At 48.1% G+C, this 22,597-nt stretch overlaps 1 protein-coding gene across 3 annotated transcripts in view; it reads right to left on the bottom strand.

Moving 5' to 3' along the window:
* Positions 1-22,597, bottom strand: part of REPTOR (repressed by TOR) — a 49,960-nt gene that overhangs the window by 17,538 nt on the left and 9,825 nt on the right. The window contains exon 1 of one of the 3 annotated variants that reach the window (XM_084591265.1): positions 11,040-11,207. The exons of the other annotated variants lie outside the window; for them this stretch is intronic. The gene's annotated coding sequence lies outside the window, so the exon portion shown is untranslated. Of the gene's footprint in view, positions 1-11,039; positions 11,208-22,597 lie in introns of those variants that run through there. 3 annotated transcript variants of the gene reach the window in all.

The following is a 22,597-nucleotide window of genomic DNA, read 5'->3' as shown; positions in this document are numbered from 1 at the left end:
GAAACGATCCGAGACCTGGCGCAGTTGGTAAAGCGCTCGGCAGGGGATCGAAAGGATGGAGGTTCGATTCCGGTGGCAACAAGGTTTATTTATTTATTTTTAACTATCCCTCGAGAGTGTGACACCCTCTGCCGACAGCTCCTGCTGACAACGATGAGGTATTAAAGGCTTTCGCCTTAATAAATAATAACCTCAGAAAAAGTAACTGAATAGTTACAGAGCAATTATCGATTACTAAATTGCGTTACTTCGAACTTTATTGAAGTAACACAAACTCACTCAAACTGAAGTAAACTAGTGCGCTAATTTTCAACAGGAGTTGTTTTTCAAAGCTTTGCGACGCTTCTTCGTGAAGACGAGAGCCACTACACTGAACTCTCTCAGCGCTAGAGGGCAGGCGGTGTTGTACCATATAGCATGTAGGCTCCCTATACACCACGAACTTGCGCAATGCTTCGATTCGAAGCTTTTGCATACTCTATATATGAAGCGCTTGTGAAGAGGCGCTGCAGGTAAGGCAGCTGAAAATGTTTTCTTTTTATTCTTTTTCCTGGAAGGGGCATCAAACACGGCGTCTACCGGTGTGGAAGCATAACAAGGGCGATTCAATTTTTCGGCCAAATTTGGCCAGGTGGGCTCTGAGCAGCGTTCCTACATGATTACAGGCCCCTTTCTAAATACTCGTTCCCGAGCTCACTTCGAGCCGCACTATTATGGCGGCGCTGCCAAAGCACGCACTTTTTTTTTTTTTTTTTTCCGTTCGGAATATAGCCCCCGCATGCAGTTATTAGTTTCCGCTTAAAGCATACTGTATTTTCAATGTTCCTAATTTTGCATATATATTTCTGACAAAACTGCCGACAAGAAACGTTTAAAATCAAGAAAAAAAGTTAAGTTACAATGCATTAGCATTACAAGAACCATCCATAAATGGCGCCCGCTATACCAAGAACAAATAGTGACGAGAGCACAACACGCGATCACAAAACTTGGCGCAATTACATCGTCACGGACGCCGTGCCCCTGTAGCGTATTTTGCAAACAATTAATTGATTACCGGTATTCAATACAGGAAAAAAAAAATACCCAAAAAGTTTATGTTTGGAAAAGTAATCAATTGAGCACGAAATTACATAAAATATAATTACAAGTATTCAATTACGTACAACTCTGATCACAAACTACAAAAAGTTTTCATAAACGCGAAATCTGTAAGCTGTATTATTAGCAAAGACCGAGCAGAAAACGAACGCTTTTAGCCATTTAGCAATATCGTTATGAGCACCTTCCAGTCCTTCAATATGAACTTTACCATACATAATATAGTAGTTCCCTAGTAATTTGCCTTTAGTGCATTTAATTGGTGTAGTTAGGAGTATGACTACGTCATACTCCAATTAATGGCGCGGAAACTGGACGGTGCCCAGTGCTTCTGGACAACACTACAAAAGAAGCTTGAATATAAGTGCGCCGAATTTTCACAACTAAGGCAGTATGCCATATTTTGTTTATTCTAAATCATTTTTGTTGCATTTTTTATTTTCATACTCATGCCTTTTTCAGCTTTGTGCTGCTTTTTCAGCAAGTTCGCAGAAAGAAACTTTTTTTCATGTAAGTGTGTAATGTTTAAACAAAACTTTTATGACCGCCTAACGGCCAATGCGGGATCATTTGAAAGTTTCATTATTAAATATTTTTTTCCCCCCGAAACCTTTCCGAGTTGCGTGTTTCACACACGGTCTCGAATTAATCTTATAAAAATGAACATACACGTGAGCCATATTTTTAACAGTAAAAAAGGAGGCATTGTGACGCATTTTTTTTATTTTGAAATTTATTACGGCTGCTTATTTTTATAACCTGCCTTAGTCAAGCCAACGAACCGTTCACGCTGATTTTTTTTTTTTTTTTGCGTGTGTGTGTGTGTTAATGTACGTTGCTTAAGTGAAATATTATTCGCTTGTATAAAATACCATTCAAATACATACATTTTGGTATATGTTACATCAGGGTTGTTTGAATACTTCATTTAATCAGAAAACTAACTGGTGGTTTAACTTCGGTTAACCCTGGAGGAAGCCTTCATGAACATGGCTACGTCCATTACCAAGCCTGGATTAAACACATTGTTCGTTTCTCCCAACGTAAAGCCCGTTCTTCATCGGTCTCACGCGCCCCGCCGGGGTGGTGCAGTGGGTAAGACGCCCGACTACTGTGCCGGAGTTCCCGGGTTCGAACCCGACCTCGGCGGGCTGCGTTTCGATGGAGGCGAAACGAAGTGGCGTCCGTGTGCTGTGCGATGTCAGCGCACGTTAAAGATCCCCAGGTGGTCGAAATTACTCCGTAGCCCTCCAATACGGCTCGTCTTTCTCTCTTTCCACTTTCATTCCCACCTTCCTCCCTTCCCTTACGGCGCGGTTCGGGTGTCCACAGAGCAAGTGTGACAGTTACTGCGCCTTTCCCTTCCTGTGAACCAATTTAATTAATTTAATTTAATCGGTCTCACGCCGCCTTTTCTGGACCTCATTCCGACATGCCTTCTTCGCATTCCGACGCGCTACTGTGGTTGGGTGTTCGCCCTCCTCGCGCAGTATTGTAACCTAGGCAGGAGCCACTTCTATTTATACACGTATCGGGGCTTTACACGTATCGCCCCTCTAGCGCCCTCTACTTCCACGTCAGACTGATTTCACCTCCCGTGACCCTGACAGTGGTCACGGGCCACATGGTGGCCTACGTGACTATGCCCCAAAGTCACATGCCGACCACCCAGGCTTAAAACAAAAGTTTGACCTCTAAATCTCCCTCAAGGTGAAAACCGTGCATACCCGATGGCTCGAATTACCTGGCGTAGTCAAAAACTTCCCCTCAGAGCTACCTGCTTTTCCACAGTCCCGAAAGAGCGAAAGTAGTCGCCGCTGCATTCTTGACCTCTCTTGAGCACGCCTGCGCTGTTCGCACGTACGTGAAACACGTCAGGTGGACCCCGCGAGAAGTAGCTTACTCGTACGTCCACTCGCTCACATTCATAGCCACTCACAACTATACTCATTTCACTACTCAGTTAAACTCACACTTATGTCCGCCCACGTCCGCTCACAGTCACTCACTGTGAAGTTGCAACACATGTTTAAACGGCGTGGTTTTTTTTTTCCTTTTTTTTTTTTTTTTTTTTTGCATAGCTATCTTAGGGACACTTTTTCTTGGCAATAGGCGCAAAGGTAGGGAGGCGGGGCGTCTTTATACGAGTCGCTCCGCCATGTAGTTCGACCGCGCAGCTTTCGGTCTGCATAGACGCTGTAGATCATTTCCTTCGTTTGCTTCGATAGCCAGCGACTCTTCACTCGAAGCTTTTCTAGTGAAAACGCTTCCAAAACATGCGGAGTGGACGAACCAGAACAACCGGAACTACCAGAACAAGCTGCTGCCGCCATCTTGTCTGCAAAGTCGTGCATCTCGAAAACCTTTCTTGTCGGCGACGCGTAGCTTCCATGAAATGTCTATACCTTCTTTATAACGGTGGAATCAAAATTGATACAGATCAGTACATCAAGGCATCATATCATCGTTCGAAGAGGTTAAATCATGGGAAGTGCATCAGGCCCATCGCAGCTCGATGCGACGCATACAAATTTTCATTTTTTCCTTCAGCTATGGAAGAATGGAATAGGCTGCCACATGAATTTATGGACGATATCTGCCTTGATATTTTTCTTTAAAACGTCGAGTCATATTTTGAGAAGCAAATGGTGTAAACAAAAAATCGTCCCTAAAATGTCTTTCGTTATTCACTGCGAGTGTTCAGTTTAAGATAGTACCTATTGTCTAACGTGTTCTTTTATTGTGTCGCTTCGCGGTTCTTTTCAGTGCTTCATATGCTACAAATTGAATGCCCGTTATAGTGTTGCAGTGCGTATGTTTTTCATTTTTTGTGTGTTTCTGATGTTTTTCATTTTGTATAACGGTCCCATCAGTTCACCCACTCCTGTAAGAGCCTAGCAAGGCTTACAGTATGCTTAAATAAAATTTAAAAAAAACCCGCGACAGACATCAGACGAGAAAACCCGGTGGAACCAAGAAAAGTGTTTTAGGCATGACAGCTTCATTTCGGAGAATCGGTTCCATGATGAAAAATATACCGTAAATTGATTTCAATTTGGTATTGCAGAAATTGCTCATGTAACTAGGGACTATATTCAGCTGCGTAGGAAGATGATGCGTTTCGGCTCCGTAGCTTTGGCTCTTCCTTCCTCCATGTTGCCAAGAAAAAGTGTCTCCGAAAGCCGCAATCACGGATTTCGCCAATGTCTCTCCGAAGCCGCTCCTTCACTCTCTCTTTCCGTGAACTTAAGCGCGAAGATGACAGGCGGCCTAGCCAAAGTGGAGGGGAGCGGCCGCACAGCTGCAGCCAATGGAGAGTGTCGCGTACAGAGGTGGGCAACCTCATGAGGTCAACCTCAAAATGACCTCAACCTCACGGAGGTCAGCAAATGAGAACTCAATCTCATGCGTGAGTTTGAGGTTGAGTGAGGTCGGCTTGTGAGGTCGAAATTATTGTTTCCCACAGCGATAAAATAGCCGGCAAAACACCTTTCATAATGCCTGTCGTGTACACTCTTTTGGCTACCAACGCGCACGTAACGAACGGTTTGCGTCTGTGTGTTTGCGTTCGACACGAAAAAAAAAAGGAAGGCGGGGGGGGGGGGGGGGGGGGCGTAAAGTGCAGCGCGGCAAACGAGTGGGGTCGGACGACGGCTGCAGACTCCAAAGCCTGTGAAACAAGATCCCGCCACCATTCCGAGCGAGTTTGGGAAGTAACAAAGTCTGCGCAAACTCGAAGGGTTTCCAGACCTACGCGGGTGTGTCGACTTCTCGGAAAAAAAAAAAAAAAAAAAAAAAAAAAAAAAAAAAAAAAAAAAACCTAGAATAGTAGAAAAGAGGGAAGCGCAAGATCCAGCAACCAAGGAATTGCTTGGGGAGGATGGCACGAGAGAGGAGGTTTCAGAGAGGCATACGGAAAGAACAAGGATGCAGAAGAGACGAGATAAATGGCTTGACGAGAAGTCACCCCACGAAGACTGTATTTTAGTAAATAAAATCTGCTTTTGCTGTTGTATATGGGACGAGTTAAAACGAAAGAAAGCAATAGGACGGATCGTAGTTGCATCAGTGCAATCCACTCTTTTATTATTATTATTATTATTATTATTATTATTATTATTATTATTATTATTATTATTATTATTATTATTATTATTATTATTATTATTATTATCAGTCATTAGACATTGAACTAACCCTTACATAAAATGATGAATTTAATGTGCACTTCTCGAAGAATCATTGAAGAACAGACAGGTGACTGACGACTGCTTGCAGTCATCCCTTTCTCATACCCTACGGGAGCTTGCGCCTTTTTCATTTACATGTTTGTTTATCGAGGGCCTCCCCTCCGTTTTATAGCTTGGAGCCAAACTGGCGGGCGCGCCTTTTGTTCGTAAGCTGGCTTGTGCTCGTTCGGCTCCGCAGCCGGTGTCCGATCTCAACTAGCGGACAAAGCGCGGACCTGGGAACCCTTCGGCATTTCTTGGAAAGTAAGCCACTGCACATACGCGCGCCTCAGTCTGTGTTTTGGGGTTCCTTCTGGGAGTTTGTGAGTTTTAGGTATTTTTAAGTGCGTTTCTGTCAACGGGGCTGAGAGTTACAAGGACAGTGGCAGTGTGGGCGAGAGAGCGAGATGTGTGCGCGATGCTCGAGCGTGTGAATGCGCGAATGAAGATCTGCGTCTCCTCTTCTCTTTAGTTTTTCAGTACACTTGCACCACCCCTATTTTTCCTCACTTCTTATTTTCCAGTGGGCGTGGTTCTCTCTTCGCGACTAGAAGCTGGTGTCTCAGCCCCACGTTCTCATAGACACCAATCGTTCCTGGAACGTCTGCTTGGAAGTCGCCCACAAACAGCGTCGATGAGCCGCCCGAAACGGAAAAAAAAAAAAAAAAGAAAAAAGGCAGCATCTAAACAACATGCTATGTTCTTCGCCATTTAGCGTGGCCGTCTTTTTCAAGCGAAGACACGCAGCCATGGCCGTGGTCGACGACTTGCTGTAATTTATGACGGAAGTTTCCGCCCTTTCCAGCCGAGGTTTGCCCTTTGAGGTCTATCGCATTGTTGCGTTCGGCGGCGTCGAGGGGGCATGACATGGTTGCGGTTATGGCAGGTGTGGTTATGGCAGATATAGCGAAAAAATCTAAACATGCCGATAATGATGTGTGCGCGCGCAGTTGTCGAATTACAAAGACATCGAAGGCCATTTCCGTTACAATAGCCACGCAAAAGAAACGAAAAGCACTGTAAACTCGGAATGCATTCACTGCGACAAGCTGTGCGGACAAGGGAACCAGCAGTTGAGCTTCTCTCGGCATCTCAAGGTAATGTACATCAAGGCCATTTCCGTTACAATAGCCACGCAAAAGAAACGAAAAGCACTGTAAACTCGGAATGCATTCACTGCGACAAGCTGTGCGGACAAGGGAACCAGCAGTTGAGCTTCTCTCGGCATCTCAAGGTAATGTGCGAATTATCTCTAATCCAACGTATTATTTCTTTAATTTACATCAATGATAAAAGGACTGTTTTGGGGCTGCAAATTCACCGTTAGTTATTATGAGTAGAAGGGAGGGCAATTTTTCCAATAATTTGTCACGGCGTTTGTTCCATTCAGCACAACCCACTAGTCAGGATTATAGCAAGTAGCGCAAAGTCAAAAGTCAAACACGTTTCACCTTTTCGTAACTAAGCGTCTCTGCATATGACAACATTTTGTTCCGTCCGCCTCTTGTGATAAGTCCCACGTCAGAAGTCAATTTGATAAAAGAATGTTATGATACTACAAATTCCATATATACGTAAGTGGTCTATATATTTTTTTTTTTGTAACAGAGACGTAACACTGAAGAAACATTAGATTGCTTGTGATTTTGTCATCAGATTCGATTTCAAATCGCAGGAAAATGTCTTCATCAAGAAATTATTACTTGCTTGTCATAGAGGAAACACTATTTGACGGTCACAGATATGTGCGGCGTTTCACTGCAGGCCTTCGGGGTTCGTATCCAGCAGCGCCAAGGACACACAAGCATTACAGCGGGAATTAGGTCAAAAGTCACCATATCAAAACAAATTATAAAAATAAAATTTGAAGAGTTGAAACTTACCAATTGTACTGCCGTTATTAGGTTATTCTGCTATGAATCAGTAGCTCTGCTGGCAAATGTTCCAGTTTTTTTACTTTACAAGTAAGCCTCATCATATTCAATGTTTAAAATTTATGTCGTCATTCTGGCGTGGCCGCGCGGCGACAACCGCCGGCAGCCGTCTCTCTCAGGGCAGGGGTAAAGGCAGGGGGATATCTCGACCGGCCGGCCGGTAAAAAAAGGCCCGCGACTCCCCGAGAGAGGAGAAAAAAAAAAAAAAAAAAGAGAGAGAGAGAAAAAAAAACGAAGAACAAAAAACGTGTGGCATGGTCGGTGCAGATAACATCATCTTGCCCCGGCTATTTGAGTTCGTTTTTTCTGCACGTCATCTCTCTTTTGAACAATTGGACAAGGTCAAAGTTCATTTACCCCCCCCCCCCCCCCCCCCATTTTTTTCTTTTCGCTCAACACGCTGTTTCATTGTTACTGTTACATGGGAAGGGGACTTGGCACCCGAAAACACCTTGCCCAGGAGTCAAACATAACTCATCGACCCATCATCATCATCATGGCATCAAACAGCCACATCGCTCGCCGACTGCACAGGGCCAGTTTACCCGGATGGTAGCGTGTCGCTCCCTCAACCTTTATCCCGTCGCCTCTGGACAGAAGACGTGTACGCGCTGTGCTCCCTAGATTCCGCACAGTTCGCCGCATTGTGAGGCAGGCCGAGGATGGATGTGGAAAGGAGGTGCACAACGTCACGGGCCGGGCAAACTCGCCCCGATTTCCAACTCACACACGGGCGATGGAGAACGACGTCGACTGTTTCAAGCCTCACGCAGCACGACAGGAACAAGACAGCCGTTTCTGAGTCACTAAAGTTTCTTTGTCAGTCAGGGGAAAAAAGCGCGCAAAATAAAATAAACAAACTCATTCGAAAAGGAAGGGGTGGGTCGAATACCCCCCTGAGCCCTGACTGTCTGCTAAGGTCATTCAGCGTCCACATGAAATGCAAAGTGCCTCGCAGCTGGTAACGCAAGCATAATACAAGAATGACAGCATAATAAAGGAACTTACAAGAGGAGTATTGAAGCAGCGCTCTGCGGCAACATTGAAAAATAAACGTAACCTCACCAAAAGCCTTTCTTGACAATGATGGCAACCAACTGCTGGTCTACGTACCTATTCTTAAAACGCGACTGCCGGTTCTACGCGCTCACTGCGCCGTACTTGCCAGGTAAAGCCAGGAATCGTTAGCGGCGTTATCATGGTTACGCAAAACTGCAGCGTATGCGAAAACTGCCGACAAACGTCGTCGAGCGTAATCTATAATTAACAGGAAATAAAAACACGAAGCACAAAATCACATCGAGGTACGACACTCGCACAGCGCCGAAAAAGTGTCGCTCTCTCCACCTTGTTTCGAGTTTTCGCACTGCTGATTCGAAATGGAGCAAAACAAAACGGCAAAGCTCTGCTTCGTGTTAACCTTTGTGGTAGGGTAATTTTCATTTAAATATATGTTTACTATTGACGTCTACTGTCTTCACACGCGTGAAAAAAAAAAAAAAAAAAAAAAAAAAGAAAGCAAGAAAGAAAGAAAGAAAGAAAGAAAGAAAGAAAGAAAGAAAGAAAGAAAGAAAGAAAGAAAGAAAGAAAGAAAGGAATAGAGCGATTCCGCGTCTTCTGCGAACGAGTCTTTCATGGACAACGCCAGCATTTGTGCAGTTTGTCGAACAGGTAGGCTTACGATAACTGATACTGTTACGCAAATTCTGATACATCTGCAAAACAAAGAGCAGACCCTGCGCACTGCAAGCGATTCACGTTTTCCGCTTCTTCATAAACTGCGCAGACTAACGTAACTTCAAGCTTTCTGCGAAAAGAAAGAAGTCGATGCCACTGCGAAACGTAGAATATCGCATTTGACACGAATAACCACGCTTCAGCAGGCTCTTTACAATTTCGCCTCTCGCCGCAAGAGAAACGGGGCGATTTGGAAGTAGCTGATCTTCAGCGTCCGTGCCGTCTTCTTTTTTCGGTCCTTCAGATGAACTACTTCCAACTCGCCCAATACAGCGTGCTGTTAAGAGAAACGCGGCGCTGTTGCCGCGCCAGCAATTAATATAGGGCGCGCCTCGATAGCAGCGCCGCCGTTTGAACGAAGGAACGCGGTACTGTCGAGCAGCCCAAACAGATGTAACGATGAGCCACCGGGTTTTTGTACGGATCTTCGGTCAATTTTCACTCTTTCGCTGCTTCAAAAGGAACTTAGAGGTCGCTTGTCGCGCGTCTTGGCCCGAATCAATGATAGACACGCGTACGTACACTGCGCTTACTGCTGAGATGATGAGCGCTTTTGCAGAGGTGTGCACATAAAAAAAAAAAAAAAAAAACATACTACATGGCACCTGTGCGAGGTGGCTATATGGAGGGTGTCTGAGCACCAATAATGAGTTTGCCTTGGCAACGACATGTCCGCTAGTTTGCATGCGTGAGCACACTGGACGCATGTAGCGACTATGAACATTTCTGGCAACGAGGGAAATGGGAAGGGGGGGGGGGGGGGGGGGCTTTTGAAGAAAATAAAAAAATATTGAGTGCGCCTGTCCACAGAAAGGGAAGTGGCTGGGTGGTTGGTTGGTTTATGGGGTTTTAGCAAAGTAGAACGTTGGGTCAATCGGTAGTGATCCCATATTAAAACGGCGCCCATAAAACACGCACAGAGAACGTACATACAGGACGGACAAGAGCACACAAGAAACGTCCCAAAGCGACTCAGGCCGTAGTGGAGGGCTCTGGAAATTTCCGCCACCTGGGGTTCTTTAACGTGCTCTGACATCGCACTGCACATAGGCTCGCGCCTTGCTTTTCGCATACATCGAAAAGCGGCCGCCGGGATTCGATCCCGCATCCTTGGACACAGTAGTCGAGCGCCCTAACCACTGCATCACAACGGCAGGGTAGAAATGGAATTCGCAAGTACAGACTTGTCGCACGGAAATGGGGAGAGAGGCTGAGTGCCCATTATCAATTCCTTTACAGCAGCTAAGGTTCTTGGGCTTACTTTATTGCAGGTCTGGCTTTCTAGGTAACCGCACGAAGTGTGCGCGACTGTGGCTGGACGCGCCTTGCTATGCAGTATACGGTTAAGAAATAAGCCACGAGTTCTAGCTTGGGATCGGATGCTTGCTCACGCATGTGCGCATTCGTAGCAAGTGCGAACACACCTAATTATCGTCCCGCAGTTTCTTTCGTGTACCGTACTTGCTCGGCTCGATCTCACTGCTTCCGCCGCGCACGTGTGCTGGTCGTACCGTTTGGGCGTATTTCGCGATGTCGGTGCTGAAACCAGACAGTTGAAATTGGAGAGCCCTAGCACGGCCGTATAGCTACTACTGCCAACAGGCAACGCGTTGCAGCTGCAATGCTAGCCTAACCGCTGGTGTCTTACGATCGTAATAGCACACGGAGCGTCCTGAAAAAAAAAAAAAAAAAAAAAAAAAAAATCTGTTAATCCGGAACCCTCCGACAGAGCGTTCTCTACGTGACGGGACGTTAACGGGAACCGCTTCTGCGCGGTGGCGCCAGTGCCTACAAAGTGCATGAGCTGTAACCTGCACTGCTACTGCATGTGTGCGACACAAGGCTAGTTTCTGTGTGGGATGGAGTCTGCCACCTGCGCAGTCGATTATCAAAGGCTTACTCTCCTGTTGCCGCAGATGGCGTATCGTTTTTATTATTATTTAATCTCAGCGCCCTGCCTCAGCGCACCGATATTTGACCCGCATTATACAGTTCCTGCCATCTGCGTACAGCTTCTATATACCAGGAAATACGTCACCTGAGGAAAGCCCGGAACCAGCAAGATGCTTCCGTGCCTTGCTGCGACGCCGCTTCAAACATCGCTAAAACTGTCCACCGATGAACATAATCGGCGTGCAGCTGTCGGGCATAGGGCGCCAGTACCGGCGTGCACGGCCAACTTTAGTCGTGCCATTGGTTGCTGGATGCAGCATTCCCGCTTTCCAAGGCGAGCGCAAGTGAAGCCAACGGAAGTTGAACCGCTTGTCCCGGAAGTCGGGTGTTTCGGCCTTTTGTTCGCAGTGTTTTGCGTCATCCTAGTGGAATACGAGGGAAATGGAATATCTGCTCTGTTATACGAAATGAATAAGCAAGCTGAACGCGAGAAATGTGAGCACCGTTTGGAGAAACATGCAATTACAGAAAAACCGAGGAAGACAGGCAGGCAGGTTTCACTCAGCGACGGTAGAGGCGCACGTAGCGTAGTACACAACGTTCTTGGCTAGTTCTAATCTCGCGTGTAGGAGCACTATAGTAGTGGTGCAAAATCATCGAATAATTGACTATCGCCAGTGCTATCAATAGTGCAATCGACAGTGCTGTTTGCTACGTGGCTGGTAAAGCGCGAAAGAAATTTAAACGCATATGGGCGCTGTGTAAACCAAACTTCAGTATATTTGGCTGTTAGCGAGTTTGAAATTTTGGCCGCATCGCTGGCTTTTCAAAGATAATCTAAAGTTGTTCTTTTGACTGTTTTGTGCGGGTGTCCGCGAGGAAGAGTGCCGCCTTTGTTTGATTGTTTGTTCCGTGTTTGGATTTTTTCATTCTCGCCTTCCTACTTATTCTCGAGTCTTACTCGAATAAGCTTCAGTTGCGAGTTAGCGCCTGTCCGTGTCGTTTTTTTTTTTTTTTTGTGTCGTCCGCGTTTCCTTTCGCGCCTCACCAACCATGAACCTCAACCAAGGCTATCGCTAGTATAATCGGTACTATTACTATACCGATTCGGCTGTGAATAATTATTCAGTTTTTGGCCACCGATATTACCAAAACATTTGCGATAACCTACTATCAGCAATGCTCAGGCTGTGTAATTTATGATAAATTTTTGGCAAATGCAATAAATTATTTAATTCCGCAATGAAAGTGCCGGATTATGTCCATCAATAAATTCATACGCGAAAGTAACCTGTTACACCTTACCAACAAATTTGGTTCATTTTTAAATCAACAAATGCAATATAAATTTGAAGCAGCGCAGTTGCACACCATTGTTATGACTTCCTTTCCGCTACAAGTGAACAGTTCAACTCAGTTATTTGTCAGCCAAGCATTCTGGTGAAGGCACACATGCATGTCAACTTCCTTGCCCTTCAGCTACTCCTCCTGTCTGTCTCTTCAGCCGCTGAGAATACGCGTTTTGCCGGCACCGATGTTGGAATACACAAGTACTTCAGAAAGCGGCGTTGTAGAGCATTACCAAGACCTCCAGAATTCTAAATGGTTGCTAATCCTTTCCTGCAGGTAATGGCGAACCATTCGCTCTGCGTTGGAGGTCGCGGTTGAGGGCTCATCTCGCTCTCCCTCAGGGGATTACCGCAGAATTCGGCATCCTACCGCAGCTTCGTCCTTTTGCAATCCGATGGTTCAACTGTATACGACCAGCCGAGCTTTCTGACAATTATTTCACCAATCAAACAAGCACTCGAGCGGTCTGCGTTTGCTCTGATAACGCTCGGTCCTTTTAACTTTTGACGTGCATATAATTTTATAGAGCATACGCAATTCCCTTGACGTTCCTTACACTAAAGAGAGATCTTTCTCTCAGAGATCTCATTATCCCCGAAAAAGATCTCACTAGGGCATAACGCCTTTACAGAAATAAAAAGAAAAAAATAAATAGCCTATCACGCACCGCTACTGTATCGTACCGAAATTTTCCTCGCAGTAACAGTAACACGCGCTAGCTTGCCGGCACCCACATCCAGCGAAAAAGTAATTCGAAACTGCATTCGGAATATCGATTACTTCTCTTTGAGGAATCTCGTAAGGTACTGAAACTCCCCAGAACAACGCAGGCATTTTAAAATGTCCGCTAAGAAACTACGAGTTCCGAAAAGTTGGCAATTATCCGACTACCGTATCGTCTGTGTCCTGACGATGAACGTTGTGCACAAGCTTTCCTGGCACAACCGGCTGTTACTAGTGTAACTATACAGAGAGCACGGATTTCGGCAAGTATACCCGCTAAACTGTCAATTCCAACGGATATCGGCTCAGAAGAAGACGAGCCAAACTGTGCGTCTCAGACCGCTGTTGCCGCGCAGACTGCGATACTTACCATCCACATCAACCAAGATTATGCTGCAATGAATTCGCGCGGTTGATTTTATACTGTACACATATAACGCTATTAAAATTACTACCGATAGTAATCTCGATAGCGTTATCGACAGACTAACGAAATTACTATCGACAGTACTATCGCATCACTAAGCCATACTGTGTATAGTTGAATGCAGATCGTCTGCAGTAACCATGCACCACATACAACTTCTCAGTGAGAGAGAACAGTTCGCTGTTACAGCTTTTCTAGTTACCTAAATAAAAGCTTATTATCAAACCAAAATAAAAGCTGTATTTCAATACTACTGGCTTGTATAGTCAAGTATCAAAAACTGGTACTTTAGCGGAGTAATACACAAGCCGCCTGCTACTACCCACAGTTTGCATTTGCAGTTTTTTTTTTTTTAAGTAATACAATATACGACAATGAGGCTAATTTTATTTTAAAACAAAATTTTTGCATGACAAACAAACAGCGAGCCATTGCGAAAATCCGGACACCCGTCCCTCGAACGGCCCCAGCGGCGCGAGGCAGCCGATACGTCTCGCCGCGTCGATAGTTGGTGAGTACGCTTAGTGCTTTATGACATCATTTACATGTCCGACGCGTGCTTTTAACATAACTCTATTTCCACAGTCATGCTTGCACAGCTGCACATACAGAAGAGCGCAAAATTCTCGGGCCGGTCGCATATCCCGAGATATAAAATGAGGAACAGAAATGCGCCGTGCCAAGTACGTTGCACCACGCATGACGGGTAAAAGCATGCACGGCCGATACGGGAGTCAGATACAGTACTTTGGTACAGTACAAAAGAGTATTTGATAGCCTCCATTGGAAAGAAAGTACAGCACCATTTGTCAGTGGCGTCTCGACGGGGTTGCGGGTGCTGCGGTCCGCACCGGGTGCAATGCTCAGGGAGGTACAGCTGGGCACTGAGAGGGAGGAAGGGGCAGGGGCGAAATGAATTATAAAGACGCGAAAAGGCGCGCATCGGTGCCACTGACTGGCAAGTGTGGTCTTCTCGTAGAACGAACTATTCTGTTGTGAGGAGTGCTTGAAAACACATGCCTTAGTTTATGCCAGAGACTCCTCGTCATTTTAACGTTGGACCGGGCCTGTGTACGTGCGCGCACCCTGGAAACACCAGCATTCACCCGATACCCGTCGAACCCAATACCTTGCGCCGGAGCTAGGCCTCTTTTTGTGTATGTGCAGTTCACTCGCGGAACGCTGACAGCATCTCGTCACAGTCTTTTGTCTTGTTCGTATATCTCCTGTGCCTTTCTCGCTCCTCGGACCAGTCACATATCCCCCTCACACTTTCAAAACGCCGAAGGCACGCAATGCCTGTTGCTCTGTGGAATAGCTGATCACTACGCGCTGACTAGAAGAAAAAAATGAGGTGGAGGGCACCTTTAGCAAGGCCAGGTGCTTTAAAAGAGGAATTGAGAGGAAATATCTAAGGTGCTCATGCGGTTCTTACCTTTTTTTCTCTGAAAATGGGAAATACGTTGTTAAAGTGAGAAAGGAAACTGAAAGCGTTAACAAAAATGAGCTTGGAGATGCCCACCGTCTCCCAGCTTCAAAAGGCCGCTTCGCGCTTAACATTTTCTGTTGGTACGGCATCAATGCGCGTTGGTAACCTTGCAGTCTGAATGCGGAAGTCAACTTAAATCTTTCGGAGGAAAGGAGAGGAGAACTAAATGTAGAGAATGCTTAGTAAAAGTATTTCACCTATGCATGTGGCACGTGCAAGGCTCTGCTTGTGATATAACTACAACGCGTGGCATTGGAAGTTTTGAGGACCGGGTTCAGTTACAGAGTGAGCTGGAAGTGTTTCTCGTGTGAACTCCTATTATGTGACCTCGCTGACAACCACCACCCTCTCGTTACTAACCAATGCAGCCGAACATCCCAAACAGTTAGCTGCAACATGATGAAGACTTCCGGTTGCAACGTTTCAGAGGCGCCTTCATTTTTGGAACGTGCTTGAAACATCCGCACCGCTGATCAAATGATTGTTGCGGTGGCACCTGGCAGTAAGATCCGTGTTTGCAAGAGTTGATCTTACGATCGCTTAGAGGCCCCAAACGACGCCTTGAGCAGGAGCAAGTGGGTTCCTTTTCAAGCTGCGACTGAGCACAAACGTGAGGGTGTATTAGTAGTTTTGTAGAAAATGATAGGGCCTCTGTGGACGACAAAAGTACGCGCGGTGCTAGCGCGAACACGTGATATCCAGCCACGAGGCGTGGGAAAACAACGCCGGCCACACCCGCTTTCACTCCGCGGTGCGTCTCGTCGGGCGTCAGGAGAGAGCGCCGCATCGTCGCCAGTAAGTCGATACCTCAAGCCGCGCTGCTTTTTCGTCCTTCATGTTCCTTCCCCATCCTCTTCTCCCTCTCATCTTCTATTTGTGCGCGTGCTATTGGCTGCGACGCGCACAAAGCAGGGGGGGGGGGGGGGGGGGGAGGGAGGGAAGGGGGGAGGGGGTCTGCGCCGCGCCTCCGCACCGGGTGCAGGTGACCCTAGCGACGCGACTGTCGTCGGCACAACCATTGATTATAGCCGTGTCCTCTCTTCTGCTGAATCAAAACATAACTCGATACAGCAATCACCTATACTTCGTCTCATAAGAAAGATATCTGCAGCACTGCGAAAGGCAGATGAGCCCTTGCAATTATGCTCCTAAGTGCATCTCGCCCCTGCGCACCATAATAGAGAATGATGCTCCTACTGTCACCCCCGCCAATTTAAGGAGCGAGAGGCGCGTAGGAGGACAATTGCCTCTTGTAGTGCGCGTGATCCCGATTGGACCGGGGTGCCTCAGCCTTTCGCAGTGCTGCAAACATCTTGTGAGACGAAGTATATCTGGAGAGTTTCCACCTACCTTAGAGCGCGAAAACGCGTATCACAATGAAGCCCAGCATTGGCGAGGCTATAGCGCAATGGAACAACGCGTAGCAGACGAGGCCCAGTGCGTGTCGTTTGCAGCCTGAGAAACTCCACATAGGGCCTCTTTATCAAAATACGGCGGTCTCGATTGGTTAAAATTAGAGCGTTTACAGATCAAAGCAAACTGTGCCCAAGCTGAAAACTTTGAGATGTTTGATAAATGCACACTCACATGGCAACGAAATCGGTTGGAAAGATATAGTAGCAAAAATTCTTATACGTAACAGCCATATGGGGTAATTAAGAGATAAAAGCAAAAAAGAAAATAACTCCTCGAAATGTAGTCATAACAATGGCAGATATAGCTTTTGTTGGCCGCTTCTAAACGGCGCTACAATACGTAAGAAATCAAAACGTGCATACTAAAACTATTCAGCACTCAAATGCAGAGAAAATGAGGGGCTTCGAACTTGTGACGCATATGAAGGGAGCCAACAGCCACTGTGCACAAAGGAAAGCATAGCGGATACCCTGTCACAACAAATGCCCGATCAACGCCGCGGAATTCTACCGCGAAGACAGGAGCGTATTTCCTTTGAAACGGAGCGGTGGCAGTTGCCACCGTGCTCGACTTATTTGCTTTATGCTTCTTTAACGGTGTTATAAATCGGTCCACAAATTCGACATTTTCTTTAAGTATACTCTTACTCCTACATTTGTAACCTTATGTCATCTCTCTGCTTTTGAGCCACCAATCTTGCAACTACTTTTTGCTAACTTCCACTGCAGATGCACCCACATGACTGTTGTTACCTCTAAACTTTAAAGCTCCATGAAGAGTTCATCGACATCTGGATGAATACCATCACATCAAACCAGTGCCCGCCGGTGCGTATTCGCAGCACTCTTCGCATCTGTGACCTCGGACAGCGACAAGCGCTCGTAGGCATGGCTGACGCTGCTCAGTGTCGCCCCTAAACCCCTTAGGCTGCAGCGGCGACAGGAACGGCGTTCTCGAAATTGTAAAAGAAAAATTATCCTGGGAAGGCATGGTTAGACAGGTGATATCGCGCAAAAAAAAAAAAAAAAAAAAAAAAAAAAAAAAAAAAACATTTTAATTACTCGTGCTAAGACACGTGAACTGTGACGTCACGATCTGGCGGGCCAATCAGGAGTCAGGCACACCATCGTTGACAAGATCGTTGCTCGGCTTTGGCGTCCGTATGAGTGTGTAGCGCACAGCGACAGCCGTCGAAAGAAGAAAATAAAGTTGAACGGCGCGTGCTCAGTGCGCACGCATGGCACGGGCTGTTCGGTTCGAGAAGCCTGCCACGCTGGTCCTCTTGTTCTGGTGCTCCGCTGCGACCCCGTAAATTCCCTACAGTGGTGACTCCGGCCTATGAGATGACCGATCCCAGCAACCTACCGCCTGACGCTGCCTTGCGCCCACAGGACGTCGCAGCTATCCAGCTCCGCCTGCCGACATTCTGGCCCAAGCATCCGCAGATCTGGTTCGCCCAGATGGAAGCCATCTTCCATCTGCAACACAGCACTTCGGATGCATCTCGGTTTCGTCACTTGCTTTCCAACCTGCCTCCTGAGGTGGCTCAAGAGGTCATCGTTAGACCCTTGGGCGACACTCCGTACTGGTGACTTAAGCAGTGCATTCTGGATCGCACCACGGCGTCTGAGACTGAGCGCCTCCAGCAGCTGCTCACCTGCGAAGAGCTTGGAGACCACCGCCCCTCTCAGCTACTCATTAGCATGCGGCAGCTCCTGGGCGAATAGTACGCCGACTCGAATGGCGCATTATTGAGAGAGCTCTTCCTGCAGCGCTCGCTGAGGAGGACTTGACCCTTGACCGCCTTGCCCAGCTAGCTGATCGAGTCCACGAAGCGACTTCTTCCGTCGCCGCCCTCTCCTCTCCATCAGAGTCCTCAGTTATTTCACGATTAGAGACCCGGATCGACCAGCTGGCCGCTTCTCTCGACGCCCTTTGGACGTCCTCTCATGTCCATTATGGCTTCTCCAAGTCATCGCCGCCGTTCGTCTTCGTCGAGAGGTTATCGCTCTTCCAGGCCTCGCAATCAGCGCATTTGCTGGTATCACCGCAATTTTCAACACCGTGCCCGCCAATGCACTCCACCATGCAAATGGTCGGGAAACGCGCTGCGAGGTCACTGACGGCGGCACATGATCTCGCCCTTCATCCTGACTACCTTTTCGTAGTCATGGACCGCATTTCCAGCCAGCGCTTTCTCGTCGACACTGGTGCCGAAGTCAGTGTACGTCCTCTAAGGCTCAGCGTACTTCAGTCACCTGGACTTACTCTCCCTGCGGCCAACTCAACCTCCATCGCCATGTATTGTCTCTGGTCCCTCACTCTGGACCTTGGCCTGCGGCGCACGTTTCGATGGATCTTCATCGTCACCGACGTCCATCAACTCATCCTCGGATCCGACTTCCTAACGCATTTTGATCTGGGCGTCAGCATGCGCCGCCATCGTCTCATCGACACCACGACGCGCCTTTCCATCACTGGCGTTACATCGGCTGTCGCTTCCACTGGCATCCGCACGCTGATCCCATCATGCCCGTACGCCCAGGTCCTCGCAGACTTTCCCGAGGTCACGAGGCCTTGTAATCTCCACCAGCCACCTAAGCTTGGTATAACCCACCACATTGTCAGGCGTGGTCCACCCGTCGCAGCTCGTCCGCGCCGCCTCTTCGGTGAGTGTCTGGCGATTGCTAAACAGGAATTTGACCCCATGCTCCAGCTGGGTATTATTCACCCGTCGTCCAGCACTTGGGACTCGTCGCTCCATCTATTGCCCAAGAAAGTACCGAGTGACTGGCGTCCGTGCGGCGACTACAGGGCTCTCAACGTACACCCGGTCCACGACAGCTATCTCCTTCCCCACATCCAAGACTTCACTGGACATCTGCAAGGATGCAAGATCTTTAGTGAAGTGGACCTTGTCAAAGCATACCATCAAATCCCCGTCGAACCGGCCGATATCCCGAAGACGCACCCTTCGCAATGTTTGACTACGTGCGCATGCCCTTTGGGCTACGCAACGCATCTCAAACTTTCCAAAGGTACTTTGCTGAAGTGACGCGAAGAATACAGGCTGTATTCGCCTACATCGACGACATCCTCGTCGCGAGTCGTACTCCACAAGATCACAGCATCACCTCCGGGAACTCTTTGAACGCCTCCACAAATTTGGTTTGGTCGTCAACGCACAGACATGTATTCGGCTCTTATGATCTCGAGTTCCTGGATCAGCACATCTCGGCGCAAGGAATTCGTCCATTGCCTTCTCAAGTCCAAGCACTTCCCAGCACCCCAACACACTACGCAAGCTCTGGGAGTTCCTAAGCCTAATGATTTTTTCACGGCGCTTTATCCCGCACTGCGCCGAGCTTTCATCTCCTGACCGACCTTCTTCGCAAAACCAAATGCTCCTCCTCCGCGATTTCCTGGTCCCCTGAAGCACAGGCTGCTTTCACGGCTGCAAAACAAGCCCTCGCCGACTCGACCCTTCTCATCAGACTTCCGCGCCCACTTGTATCGTGGTGGATGCTTTCCAGCGGGGCCATTGGTATTGTTCTCCAGCAGAAAATCTACTCCGAGCGGCAGCCATTGGGTTTCTTCTCAGAAGCTTTAACCTGCCGAGACTCGCTACATATTTGTCCGTGAGCTGCTCAACATCTACTTCACCATCCAGCATTACCACTACTTCTTGGAGGGTCAGCAATTTTACAACGGACCATAAGCTTCTGGTGTATGTATTCCGTATAAACTCTTCCAAGTACCTTCGTCGGCTGGCCTACATATCGGAGTTGACAACAGACATCCGGCACATCAAAGGCATCGACAATGAGGCAGCTGAAGCACTTTCACGCATTACCTCCATCGGCGTGTCTGCTGTAAACTGTCTGGCCCGGGCGCAGCTAAGACCCTGAATTTCAAGCCCTTCGTGACCACCCCGTGCCCTCCGTCTGCAGCTCATGCTTCATCTGCTTGTGCCCGGATTGCTCTGGTGCGACATGTCATCGGCTCTAACGCGTCCATTCATCCCGGTGGCCTTTCGTCGTGAGATTTTCACTTCACATCTGCTATCCCAGCATCAGAGCCACACAGCGCCTCGTTACCCAGCGGTACGTCTGGCCGAACATTAACACCGACGTTCGCCAGTGGGCCCCGCTCGTGCCTTGCTTGCCAGTCCGCCAAAGTTACACGCCATGCAAAGACTCCATCCCAGTCTTTCCTGTCACCTGGTTGTCGCTTTGATCATGTTTATTTTGACTTGGTTGGACCGCTACCTGCCTCTCATGGCTGCCGGTACATTCTGACGATGATCGACGACTTCACTCGTTGCCCAGAAGCAGTGCCCATTTCGGACATTAATGCGGAAACAGTTGCCAAAGCCTAGTTTCAGCATGGGTTTCCCGCTTCGGCTGCCCTGGCATTGTTACCACGGAGCGCGGCCGCCAGTTCGAATGCACCCTCTTCACTTCTCTAACCGGTCTGCTCGGCACTAACCACTGCCGCACCACAGCATATCATCCCTGTGTCAACGGCATGGTCGAGCGGCTCCATCGTCAGCTCAAGACCGCCCTCACTGCTCACCTGGATCGCGAGCACTGGGCTGCGACCACCTTCCTATGGTGCTTCTTGGCCTACGCGCCGTTCTTTGTCGTGACCTTGGCTGTTCGGAGGCCGAACTCTTCTTCGGTGCACCCCTGCGACTCCCGGAGACTTGTTCGTTCCTTCGGCTTCCTCGTCCCAGCCCCTGCAGTACTTTCAACGCCTTCAGGACTGCATTCAACACCTGCGCCCAGTCCCAACTCGCTCATCTGAACGTCAGGTCTTTGTGCACTCAGAACATTGCGTCCTCGACGCATGTTCTTCTAAAGTGAGACGCTGTAAAGGCGCCTTTACCCCCCTCATACGATGGCCCGTACCAGACGACAGAGTCGGCGACTAGCCTGGGGGATGATCGTCAAGAGCTAGTCTCCTTGGATCTCCTCAAACCCGCATACATGGAGACACCTCTCCACGAGTTCTCCTCGGATGTTGCTGGCTTATATGCCGACCTGCCTGCCGCCGAGGCACCCTCACCCCTGCCCCGTCGGCGCGTACATTTCGCCGTGCGTCTCGGTGGGGGCCCTGTAGCGCACAGTGATGCTATAAAGCGAAGGCGCCATGATCGGCGTTCCCAACCCGCGAAAGAAGAAAATAAAGAATGGCGCGTGCTTGGTACGCACGCACGGCACGTGCTGTTCGGTTCGAGAAGCCTGCCACGCTGGTCCTCTTGTTCTGGTGCTCCGCTGCGACCCCGTAATAGTGCTTAAAACTGCTCAGGATATTACTTACGCTGGGCTACAAGTCTATCAAAATTAGGGACGCCCCTCGGAGGCGGCTCTTCAGCCCTGCCCGTGTGCTGTGCGATGTCAGTGCACGTTAAAGAACCCCAGGTGGTCGAAATTTCCAGAGTCCTCCACTGCGGCGTCTCTCATAGCCTGCAGTTGCTTTGGGACGTTAAACCCCACAAACCAACCAACCATATGTCACACACTGGTTTGTCACGCTGTCAGTGGATTATTCACGGCGTCATGAGAGCCTCTCGTCGTCGTTTGACGGGCAAACGGCAATTTTTTTCTTGAGTTTATCCGAAAAAAAAAAAAAAAAAACTAACAGTTAAAAATGGACTTTAGAACGTCTTAGGTGTGCTGCGATGCACTATACCGTTGACAGTGCTATGCCGAAGCTCTTCCAACTCGAGCACCCCGTATACTCCACGACATAGGCTGGTGCATGTAGCTTCGAGAGATTCGAAAGCAGGCCTCTCTCGAGTTATGACCGCTGGCCACATTCAAGATTTTACGCTCACATAAAAACATCAATCGCGCTGGCTAGTGCACCCCGCGTGCCGTAGCTGAAAGGTTCGTCCGCGCTGATAATCCGAATAAGGCCTCTCGGCACGAACGACCCGCGCTGTTACGGACCGGTACACTCATGACTGCCACGTCACGGTCACGCCTGCTGACATAGAGATCGAGACAGTCCTTGTTACCACCTTGTCCAAATGAAACAAATTCAAATGTGACGTCAGTGGTGCTTTCCCGAACGAACTGCTTCCAAGCAGCTTTGATCGCAAAGAGCAAAACGCTCCTCGAAAATACGGGTAATAAAATGCACTAAAAAACATGTTTGCGACACTTTCATTATGCCATCTCTCAAACATCTTGCGTCATTTGATGTTGTTGTCCTCTAAACTGGTGGCTCATACCCACACAAGAGGATCGGGCGAGAATTGGGGTGCAGAGAGATTTTTCGACAGGTATATTTA

The sequence above is a fragment of the Amblyomma maculatum genome, chromosome 1 (assembly GCF_055883805.1).
Source record: "Amblyomma maculatum isolate TAMU_Amacu chromosome 1, ASM5588380v1, whole genome shotgun sequence".
Taxonomy (NCBI): Eukaryota; Metazoa; Arthropoda; class Arachnida; order Ixodida; family Ixodidae; genus Amblyomma; species Amblyomma maculatum.
The sequence above is the reverse complement of the archived record's forward strand: the minus strand, read 5'-3'. Positions and strand labels throughout refer to the sequence as shown.